Source organism: Odocoileus virginianus, chromosome 17 (genome assembly GCF_023699985.2).
Source record: "Odocoileus virginianus isolate 20LAN1187 ecotype Illinois chromosome 17, Ovbor_1.2, whole genome shotgun sequence".
Taxonomy (NCBI): Eukaryota; Metazoa; Chordata; class Mammalia; order Artiodactyla; family Cervidae; genus Odocoileus; species Odocoileus virginianus.
Genome location: NC_069690.1, coordinates 21,674,817 through 21,687,222, shown reverse-complemented (window position 1 = coordinate 21,687,222; position 12,406 = coordinate 21,674,817). Strand labels below are relative to the sequence as shown.

At 37.3% G+C, this 12,406-nt stretch overlaps 1 protein-coding gene across 5 annotated transcripts in view; it reads left to right on the top strand.

The window, feature by feature from the left end:
• The window catches only part of SMYD4 (SET and MYND domain containing 4), a 40,332-nt gene that overhangs the window by 2,161 nt on the left and 25,765 nt on the right, over positions 1 to 12,406 (top strand). The window lies entirely within an intron of this gene.

Sequence of the window (12,406 nt, the reverse complement as noted above, 5' to 3'; positions counted from 1 at the left end):
AGGCTGTTGCAATGAGAAGTCCACGTACCTCGAGTAGAGAAAAAGCCCATGTAGCAATGAAGACCCAGCTCAGCCAAAAATAGATAAATGAATTTTAAAAAATAGACAAAGATCCTTACTACCAAAGAGGGACAGAAATAAGCATCATAATGTATATAATATGTTAAAAGTGATAAGCGCAGTTGAAAAAAGGAATATTGAATGGCATGGGGGCAATAGCCAGTGCTAGGAATGAGAGTACAGGTTGTAGTATTAAATGGTATCATCAGATGTGCCTCTTGAAAGAGCAAAAGTGGAGCAGAGTCTTGGCCATATAGGAGTTAACAAAGTAGATATATAATAGAAGAGAATTCTGGGCAGAGAGGCTAAGGTGGGCGAGTATCTGTCATGGTTTAAAAAACAGCAAGTTGGGTGAACATGTAGTAGTGAATAAACAGAGCAAGCCAGAGGGAAAGTGGTAGGAAATACCGTCAGAGAAGTAAGGGGACATGCATGGGAGTTGGGAGCAGGTGGCACAAATCGGGTGGGCCCTTTATTAGTGCATTATCTTTTCACTCTGAATAGGAAGTTATTGCAGCATGTGGTAGGCAGAATTCTAAAGATGCCCCTCACCCTCGCCATTCTTGTCCCCTGGTTATTTAATCTAACATTAACCTAAACACTGCTGGGAAGGGATTTGGCATATGTAATGCAAGTCCCAAGCCAGCTGACTTTGAGATATAATTACCGGGTGGGCATAACCTTAATCAAGCAAGACCTTTAAAAGCAGAGAGTTTGTTCCATCTGGTAGCAGAAAGGGAAATCAGAGAGCTTCAAAGCATAAGATTTGAATGCCCTTTGGCTGGCTTTGAAGATGAAGCCACAAGACAAGGAATGCAGGCAGCTTCTAGAAGCCCAGAGTGCTTCCTGGCTAACAGCCAGCAAGGAAATGGGAACTTCAGACCCACAATTGCAATGCACTGGTTTCTGTCAACGGCCTGAATGAGTTAGGCACAGATTCTTTCCCAGACCTTCTGTAGAAGAGCTCACCTTGATTTCAGCCTCTTAAGACCCTAAGCAGAGAGCCCAGGTAAGCCCGCCTGGACTTACAGAACTGAGAATAATAAATGGGTATTGTTTTAACCTGCTGAATTTGTGGTAATTGTTACACAACAATAGAAAACTATTCATGGAGTTTTGAGATGAGAGTGATATGATCTGATTTTATTTTAAAACAGGTATCAGCAAACAACATCCCACAGGGTAAATCCATCCCACTGCCTGTTTTTGTGTGGCCTTCAGCTAAGAATGGTTTTTACAGATAAATATTTGCAGTCAATCTGATGATGGGGAACATTGACTTTGAGCTCCATTTTAGCAAAATGGGGGTCCTTTAAAAATTTTTTGTTTTTCATTTTCTCATCAGTAGAGCTTGTTTAAAAATGTACTCAGTTATTACTATTATATTTTGAATTTTGTCAATAAAAGCATGTTTTTTCTTTTGTTATATAAGTACATATGTAACAGCCTCGATTTTTACCTCTTGGCCCATATGGGCTAAATGTTTATTCTTTGGCTTTCTAGAGAAAGTTTGCTGCTGATCCCTGTCTTAAACGATTGCCCTAACCACTGTGTTGAGGGTACCCTATAGGAGGAACATTTCCCTGATAGCTCAGTTGGTAAAGAATCCACCTGCAGTGCCAGAGACCTGGGTTCTATCCCTGGGTTGGGAAGATCCCCTGGGAAAGGGAAAGGCTACTGACTCCAGTATTTTGGCTTGGAGAATTCCATGGACTGTATAGTCCACGGGGTCATAAAGAGTCGGACGTGACTGAGCGACTTTCACTTTCATAGGAGGAGCAAGAATGGAAATAGATAGACTTGTTGGGAGGCTTATTGCTTTAATCCAAGTAAGAGAGAAGGTGATAGTAATTTGGGCCAGGATGGTAGTAATGGGGATGAGAAGTGATTGAATTCCAGTGGTGGACTTAATCGCACTTCCTGACAGATGGGATATGGTGTATTAGAGAATGAGAGAAGTCAAAGGTGGCTCTTGTGATGTAGACCTACAGGGCCAAAGGTAGAAGGATGAAATTTCCATACCTGGGAAAGCTGCAGGTAGAGCAGTCTTGAGAAGGAAGTTTAATGATTGATATTCCAGTTGGCAATGTCCAGTAGAGATCCAAGTGGTGGTAGTTTAGTCACTCAGTCGTGTCTTACTGTTTGCAGCCCCATGGACTGTAGGCCTCCAGGCTCTTCTGTCCATGGGATTCTCCAGGCAAGAATACTGCAGTGGGTTGCCATGCCCTCCTCCAGGGTATCATCCTCACCCAGGGATCGAATGTGAATCTCTAGTGTCTCATGCATTGGCAGGCAGATTCTTTACCACTAGCGCTACCAGGGAAGCCCTCCAGATCACTGGCCATAGGTCTTTCCTGTGTTCTTTTTGTATACAAAAAACACACATACAGTTTTCCTCTCAAGCCATTTGCTGGATTCTGCACCTCTGTTGTGGTAAGTTGAAAAAGCCTTTGACAAAATTCAACGTCCATTTATGATAAAAAAGCAGGAATAGAAGGAACATACCTCAACATAATAAAAGCTATATATGACAAACCCACAGCAAACATTATCCTCAATGGTGAAAAATTGAAAGCATTTCCCCTAAAATCAGGAACAAGACAAGGGTGCCCACTCTCACCACTACTATTCAACATAGTTTTGGAAGTTTTGGCCACAGCAATCAGAGCAGAAAAGGAAATAAAAGGAATCCAGATTGAAAAAGAAGGAGTAAAACTCTCACTGTTTGCAGATGACATGATCCTCTACATAGAAAACCTTTACATTCCTATACACTAAAAATGAGAAAACAGAAAGAGAAATTAAGGAAACAATACCATTCACCATTGAAAAAAAATAAAATAATACTTAGGAGTATATCTACCTAAAGAAACAAAAGACCTATACATAGAAAACTATAAAACACTGCTGAAAGAAATCAAAGAGGACACAAATAGATGGAGAAATATACCGTGTTCATGGATTGGAAGAATCAATATTGTGAAAATGAGTATGCTACCCAAAGCAATCTATAGATTCAGTGCAATCCCTATCAAGCTACCAACAGTATTCTTCACAGAACTAGAACAAATAATTTCACAATTTGTATGGAAATACAAAAAACCTTGAATAGCCAAAGCAATCTTGAGAAAGAAGAATGGAACTGGAGGAATCAACCTGCCTGAACTTCAGGCTCTACTACAACCACAGTCATCAAGGCAGTATGGTACTGGCACAAAGACAGAAATATAGATCAATGGAACAAAATAGCCCAGAGATAAATCCACGTACCTGTGGACACCTTATCTTCGACAAAGGAGGCAAGAATATACAATGGAAAAAAGACAACCTCTTTAACAAGTGGTGCTGGGAAAACTGGTCAACCACTTGTAAAAGAATGAAACTAGAACACTTTCTAACACCATACATAAAAATAAACTCAAAATGGATTAAAGATCTAAATGTAAGACCAGAAACTATAAAACTCCTAGAGGAGAACATAGGCAAAATGCTCTCCGACATAAATCACAGCAAGACCCTCTATGACCCACCTCCCAGAATATTGGAAATAAAAGCAAAAATAAACAAATGGAACCTAATGAAACTTAAAAGCTTTTGCACAACAAAGGAAACTATAAGCAAGGTGAAAAGACAGCCTTCAGAATGGGAGAAAATAATAGCAAATGGAGAAACAGACAAAGGATTAATCTCAAAAATATACAAGCAACTCCTGCAGCTCAATTCCAGAAAACTAAATGACCCAATCAAAAAATGGGCCAAAGATCTAAACAGACATTTCTCCACAGAAGACATACAGATGGCTAACAAACACATGAAAAGATCCTCAACATCATTCATTATCAGAGAAATGCAAATCAAAACCACAATGAGGTACCATTACACACCAGTCAGGATGGCTTCTATCCAAAAGTTTACAAGCAATAAATCCTGGAGAGGGTGTGGAGAAAAGGGAACCCTCTTACACTGTTGGTGGGAATGCAAACTAATAAAGGCACTATGGAGAACAGTGTGGAGATTCCTTAAAAAACTGGAAATAGAACTGCCATATGACCTAGCAATCCCACTCCTGAGCATACACACTGAGGAAACCCGAAGTGAAAGAGACACGTGTATCCCAGTGTTCATCGCAGCACTGTTTATAATAGCCAGGACATGGAAGCAACCTAGATGCCCATCAGCAGACGAATGGATAAGGAAGCTGTGGTACATATACACAATGGAATATTACTCAACCATTAAAAAGAATACATTTGAATCAGTTCTAATGAGATGGATAAAACGAGCCCATTATACAGAGTGAAGTAAGCCAGAAAGATAAACACCAATACAGCATACTAATGCATATATATGGAATTTAGAGAGATGGTAACGATAACGCTATATGCAAGACAAAAAAAGAGACACAGATATATAGAACAGACTCTTGGACTCTGTGGGAGAAGGCGAGGGTGGGGTGATCTGACAGAATAGCATCGAAACATGTATATTAAGTGTGAAACAGATCACCAGTCCAGGTTGGATGCATGAGACAAGTGCTTGGGGCTGGTGCACTGGGATGACCCAGAGGGATAGGATGGGGAGGGAGGTGGAGGGGGTTCAGGATGGGGAACACATGTAAATCCATGGCTGATTCATGTCAACATATGGCAAAAACCACTACAATATTGTAAAGTAATTAGCCTCCAACTAATAAAAATAAATGGAAAAAAAAAAATCGTAGGGATTTCCCTAAAGGTCCAGTGGTCTTCTTCTTCCACTGCAGGGGGTATGTTTTCAATCCCTGATTGGGGAACTAAGATCCCACATGCTGCATGGCACAGCCAAAAAAAAAAAAAAAGTTATTAAAAAGAAAATCTTAGCTCAAAATATGCAGAGACCAAAACTTTCATGCATGAGGAGACAAGAGACCTTCTAGTCTCTCAACCAAAAGCTCAGGAGGTCCACACCCAAGATAGAGGAGGAAACCACAGATGGACTGAGTTTTAGTAAGCCTGTAGCCCAGCACTGATCCAGTTCAACTCTTGTTTGGATAAATGTAGGCCAGCCCTCATACTGTCTGTCTGGTGTAGGAAAGGAGACACTTTCACGGTGGGACATGTCTTGCTTCCTTATGTCTTTTGTACACAGTGTCAGGAACACAAATTTACTAAACATGCAGAGAGGCAGAAAAATAACCAATAATGAAGAGGAAAAAAATTAACATTAGAAATAGATTGATTGACGTCCACATACAGGAGTTTGTAGACAGATTTTTAAATAACTCTGATTAACATGTTGAAGAAACCAGAGGAGATGGACTAAGTGGATGAAAAAATAGATTGCAACAGAGAATTAGAATCTATAAAAAAATCAAATTTAAGTACTCCAGAGTAGTCAAAATCAAAGAGGCAGAAAGTAAAATGGTGATTGCCAGGAGCTGAGGGTGGGAGGAAATAGGGTTATTGTTTCATGAGTTTAGAGTTTCAGTTTTACAAGTTATGGAAATGGGTGTTGATGATGGTTATGTAACATTATGAATGTATATAATACCACTGAATATATACTTTTAAATGGTTGAGATGGTAAATTTTATATTTATTTTGCCACAATAAAAATAATTTTTAAATAATAAAGGCCAAAAAATGGACTTTTCAGAATTCAAAACATACTGTAATTGAAATCAACTTAATTCTTAAGCTTGAAAGAAAATTGAACGCAGTGGAAAATTAGATTAGGAAAGTGGTTTACAGGTTAATGAAAAACAAAATAAAGCACAAGAAGAAAAGAAGAATGGGGAAAAATGGTATGGCATACAGAGATATATAGGATACAATCAATTGTCTAACTTACCTGAAATTGGAGCATCAGAAAAGAAGAGAGTCGGATGGAAGCAATATTCTGAAAGGATGACCAAAAATTTTCTAAAACTGATAAAAGATATCAACCCACAGATTCCAGAAGCCCAGCAAGTCCCAGACAGTGTAAACATAAATAGAACCACACCTAGAGACATCACACTCAAACTGCTAAAAACTAAAGGAAAAAAAAAAAAGAGGAAATCTGAAAAATAACCAAAGAAAAAAACGCACATTGTCCTTTTGGGTGTAAGAATATGACTGATGGCTAGTTTTTTTCAGTGAAACTATAGAAGCTAGAAGACACCTGAATGGCACATTTAAAGTGGTGAAAGAAAAACAAAGTAAAACAAAACTTTCCCACCTAGAATCCTATACCTAATGAAAGTGCCTTTCAAAAATAAATGCAAAAGAAAAATTTGAGAGACTGTTTCTTTGGCAAATCAGAGCTTTAAGAAATATTGAAGTAAGTTCTTCAGATTAGGAAGCATTGTAATTGCAAGAAGGAATGAAAAGGTACATGTGTGGGTAAATAGTTTTGAATTAATTATTTTAAATGATGACAAAAATAAAACAATGATGTTAATAACATCTTATGGGATTTAAAACATTTCAAAGACACGACATCAGTAGTTCAAAGGGCAAGATGAGTAAATGGTGTTAAATTGTTGTAAGATTCTTGTGTTTGGGAAATGGTAAAATAGTATTGTGGGGTCTTTGTTTTTTTTAACTGTTACAAACAGTGCTACAGTGAACAGCTTATATGTATGTTTTTGTACATATATTTAGAACTTAAGATGGAATGTTTGAAGAGGATTTGTTGTATCAATGGTTATGAGCATTGAAAATTTAATAAATACTGCCAAATTGTGTTCCAAGAAGGCTTTACCCATTTACCATAAACATATTCTCACCAGTGTTAGAAAGCAATAGGCTTTAATTTTGGTGCCCTTAAGGACAAAATAACGTCGTTTCAATTCCCATTTTTCTGATTACTAGTTAAAGTAACACCATTTGTGATGCTACCCATTTGTTTCTTCTGTTAATTTTTTGTTCCTGTCCTTTGCCCATTTCTCTAGTGGATCGTTTATCTTTCTCTTGTTCATAAGAAGTCTTCATGACTCTGGCTGTGTATCTCTTTATGGTACATGCTACTAATTTTTCTCCTAGTCTTATTTATCTTTTAAAAATTTTTACTCATGGTGTCTCTTGTGTATAAACTGTGTGTATGTGTTTTAACTTCTATACAGCCATATCTGTCATTTTCTTTTATGGCTTCTGGGTTATGTGTCTTAGGGTAGTCTACTCTTGCCCAGGATTATAAAAAATGTTTTATTTTCCTCTAACTTTTCTGGTAGCTCTGTGTTTTAGTTTTAGCTCTCTAATCCATCTGGAATTTATTTTTTGTATATGATATGAGGGAATGTTTTAAGTTTTATTCCCCAGATGATTTCCTGACATCTTTAATTGAATAGTCCATCCTTTCCCCAGTGCTTCAAAATGCCACATTTGTTAAAAATTAAATTCCCACTTATCTGTAAATGTGTGCTAGGCTCTAGTTCTGTGCCAAAACCAGAGTATTAATTATTGTGATTTTATAGTATCATATTAGAATTCTTTCAGTCACGTGATAGAACCCAGCCCAAATTAGGAAATCTATAGGCTATGAAGCTAAGATGTGCAGAAAGACAGACCTGTTTTTATGCAGAGTTGTGTTCAGCTCAGAAGATGTCATCAGACTGCCATCTCTTCATCTGTCAAGTACTGTCTCCCCCTGGTACTCAGGATAGTCATTGGTAGCCTTGAGCACACCCTGATAATAGCTTAATAACTACAAGAAAAGAGGTCATCTTTCCCAAGAGTTTTGGCAAAAAAAAAAAAAAAAATGTCTGGGTTGGACTCTGATCAACCTATCTTTGATGGCATGCATACCCCTTCAGCTAAAGGTGTGGGCTCCTCTGAGTGGCCAGGCCTGTACCACATGCCCAACCCTCTTGTGGAACTGGGGTCAGTTCTCCTCCAACCACAAGGAATGGTTTCCCCCTGAGATTTTATTATCAGACGTAGTGAGAAGGAGCACTTGAAGGCGGGAAAGTCTGGTACAAATGTGGCTTTTCTCTCTGTTAAGCCAAGTTCCCACACACACATACAGGGTTCATTCTTCTTCAAGACTATCTTGGCTATTTTTATATACATTTCCCCCATGTGAACTTCAGAATTGACTGTCAAGTTCAGTAAAAAGTGTCATTGGGTTTTTGGAATTGTGTTGGATTTATGGATTCATCTAGGGAGATTTGACATCTTTACAATATTAAATTTTCTCATTCAAGTAAAGGGTAAGTCTTGCCACATGTTTAGGGCTTCTTTTATGTCCATAAGTAAAATTTTTTCTCATTTTCTTTATATAGATCTTGTACATTTCCTCTCAGATTTATTCTTTCTTCTTACAAGGTTTTTGTTGTTCTTGTGAATAAGACTTATCCCCCCAATTAAATTATCTAACTGATGATTGATGGTGTAAATGTAAGCTAGGAATCATAACAGGCCACCTAACTGTACTTTCACATTATTTCATCATTTTTATGCCAGTCCAGTTAAATCTTTAGTAAGTATATCTGCAAGCAATAATCTTCATTTCCAATATTTGTACCTCTTCTACCTTTTAATTATAGCATTAGTTAGACCTCTAGTGCAGTGTTGAATAGTAATAGCCATTTAGGACATTGCTACAGGTATATAGTATTATATAATACCCTTTTCAGTTTATGGAAGTTGCCTTACATTCCGTCATAAATAAGTGCTGAATTTTATCAGTTCTTTTTTTATATATTAGTATCTTCTAAGAGGAATGATCATTTTCTTTTTCTCCTTTAATCTGTTAATGCAGAATTGATATCAGTAGATGTACTAATGTTGAACTGTTCTGGAGGTAAACTCTGGTTATTATCTATCATACTAGTATCTTCTAAGAGGAATGATCATTTTCTTTTTCTCCTTTAATCTGTTAATGCAGAATTGATATCAGTAGATGTACTAATGTTGAACTGTTTTGGAGGTAAACTCTGGTTATTATCTATCATTTTTTTTAACACATGGCTAGATTCAATTTGCTGATGTTATTTTTAGGATTTTTGTGTCTGTGTTCTGAAATAGTATTAGATGGCATGTTCTTTTTTGTGCTCTGTTTGTCAGCTCTTGGTATCAGGGTTATGGTAGCCTCATAGCCTGAATTGGAGAGTTTCCCATCTTTCTATGTGCTCTGAGATAATTCATGTATTGTAGGGATTATTTGATTCTTTAAAGCTGGTAGAAAATCTTGTAAAACTGTGTAGACATGGTACCTTATTAAGTGGAAATGTTTTCCTTTTTTAGTTCATTTTTTACCAGAGTAATATGCATACTGGGCTTCCCTGGTGGCTCAGACAGTAAAGAATCCGCCTGCAATGTGGGAGACCTGGATTTGATCCCTGGATTGGGAAGATCCCCTGGAGGAGGGCATGGCAACCCACTCCAGTATTCTTGCCAGGAGAATCCCATGTACAGAGGAACCTGGTGGGCTACAGTCCATGGGGTTGCAAAGAGTTGGACAGAACTGAGCAACTAAGCATAGCACAGCAGAATATGCATAAAATGTAAGAAGTCAAGTAATACTTCAAAGCTTATAAAGAAAAACAACAATTCTGTCTCACTTTTCCCCATTTCTGTTCCCCAGAGACTGATATTTAAAATATTTTGTATGGCAAAAACCACTACAATATTGTAAAGTAATTAGCTTTCAACTAATAAAAATAAATGCAAAAAAAAAAAGTAAAATGCAAAAGTGAAAAAAAAATAAAATATTTTCACTGTTTCTTCCAGTATTTAATTTCATATTGCTAAACAGTATGCTAATAACGTTAGTTTTGAGTTTTTAGTTTTAGATGCCAAATCTAGCTCTCTTACTCCCAATTCAAGTGTATATTTTTGTTTTTCCCCTCATTCTGTCATCATAACTATATTATAGTTTACAATGTATCAGTTCAGTTCAGTTCAGTCACTCAGTCATGTCTGACCCAATGGACTGCAGCACGCCAGGCCTCCCTGTCTATCACCAACTCCCGGCGCTTACTCAGTCTCATGTCCATTGAGTTGGTGATGCCATCCAACCATCTCATCCTCTTTCATCCCCCTCTCCTCCCACCTTCAGTCTTTCCCAGCATCAAGGTCTTTTCCAAGGAGTCAGTTCTTTGCATCAGGTGGCCAAAGTACTGGAGTTTCAGCTTCAGCATCAGTCCTTCCAGTGAATATTCAGGACTGATTTCCTTTAGGATGGACTGGTTGGATCTCCTTGCAGTCCAAGGGACTCTCAAGAGTCTTCTCCAACACCACAGTTCAAAAGCAGCAATTCTTCGGCTCTCAGCTTTCTTTATAGTTCAACTCTCACATCCATACATGACTACTGGAAAAACCAAAGTTTTGATTAGACGGACCTTTGTTGGCAGAGTAATGTCTCTGATTTTTAGTATGTTGTCTCGGTTGGTCATAGCTTTTCTTACAAGGAGCAAGCATCTTTTAATTTCACGGCTGCAGTCACCATCTGCAGTGATTTTGAGCCCAAAAAAAGTAGTCTGTCACTGTTTCCGTTGTTTCTACACCTATTTGCCGTGAAGTGATGGGACCAGATGCCATGATATTAGTTTTCTGAATGTTGAGTTTTAAGCCAGCTTTTCACTCTTTTTCACTTTCATCAAGAGGCTCTTTAGTTCTTCTTCTCTTTCTGCCATAAAGGTGGTGTCATCTGTGTATCTGAGGTTATTGATAATTCTCCCAGCAATCTTGATTCCAGCTTGTGCTTCACCCAGCCCAGTGTTTCTCATGATGTACTCTGCATATAAGCATATAAATTTAATAAGCAGGGTGACAATATACAGCCTTGACGTACTCCTTTCCCTGTTTGGAACCAGTTTGTTGTTCCATGTCCAGTTCTAACTGTTGCTTCTTGACCTGCATACAGATTTCTCAAGAGGCAGGTCAGGTGGTCTGGTATTCCCATCTCTTTAAGAATTTTCCACAGTTTGTTGTGATCCACAGATAGTATAGCTAATAGAATATAATACTGGTTAAACCAGTTTTCACTTTGTATATCATTATGTCTGTGTAGATATCATGTGAACTGCAAAGTATATTTTGAATTACATTTCCTTTCTGATACAACTCTTGTTTTCCTTGAAGTTAATTCCCTCTGTTTCTTTATTCTGTGTATCTCTTACTACTTCATCCCCAAACTTCTTTACTTAACAGGTTAGTTCTGAAGAGCTGTTTGTAAAATTAGCCAATCATAATCTAAAATGACCAAAAAATATTTAAATTTCTAATCTCCATATGCTTGCCCATTAAAGGAGAATGTGAATTGGGTCTTTAAAGCTTAAAGCCAGGCATGCACTTTTCTTTCTTGCCATTTACAGTCTTTGAGGAATATTTTCCCCAATTAGGTGCCTTTTGTCAATATCAAGACCTCCTGAGACAAGTGAACCTCTCCCACTGATAATCTGCAGTCTCCTAGGGAATCCTTAACAGAGTTATTATCTGTACTCACTGCCTTTCCATTTCTTTTGATTTTATACTGGTACGACTGGAATACTTTGTCTTTCCAGAAATCAAGGAAATGCTCAAAGACTAATGGATTTATGTAAATAAAAATAACATAGGAACCAGTCTGAAGAGTTTCCACTGTCCAAATTTAGGACAGTATGAGCATCAAAAAGTATGATGATGGTAGTGGTTTATAACAATGAATTTTTTTAAGTCCATGGTGATATTCAAATAAATACATAAATATGTAAAAGAAGAAAAGGGGGCAACATTTGTCTTTATGGAAGAATGCTAATTATAAGTTTTAAAATAATGATAAAATTAGAAAATCACCATTTTGTAACCCCCAGTGTAATAACTGAATTCTGGCAATAATCATCAATGGATGCTAAAACCATTAGAAGAAAGATCACTGGAAACAGATTATTCCCATGGCCTCAAAGTGTAGCCCCACAGATTACTTATTAATGTTAGTTACTACAAGAGGGAAGTTAATCTTTATATTGGAGAAATCTAACAGTCACTAAACAAATGACCAAACAGCAGCCCCAGTGGTGGTGGGACTGACTGCTTGACATTATGTGTCTCCTGGTTTGAAACAACAAAAAGTATACGGATATAATAATGTACTCTTGGCAAAAATTGTTTGATCTGAATCTAATCATGAGGAAACAATGAGACAAAACCAGAATGTAGAACATTTTCCTGGCTCGAATCTTCAGAAAATTTAGTCATGAAAAATAAAACAAAAATCATGGAACTATCTCAAAAGAGGCTAAAGAGAAATAATGACTAAGTGCAGTACATTAGAACCTTGATCCTGTATCAGGTTGGGGTAAGGAAAAAAAAAAAAGACATTTTAGGAATAATGGAGAAATTTTAAATGATATTTGAATTAGAGTTTATTTTTTAGGCATGATAATGATATTGCAATATCAAGA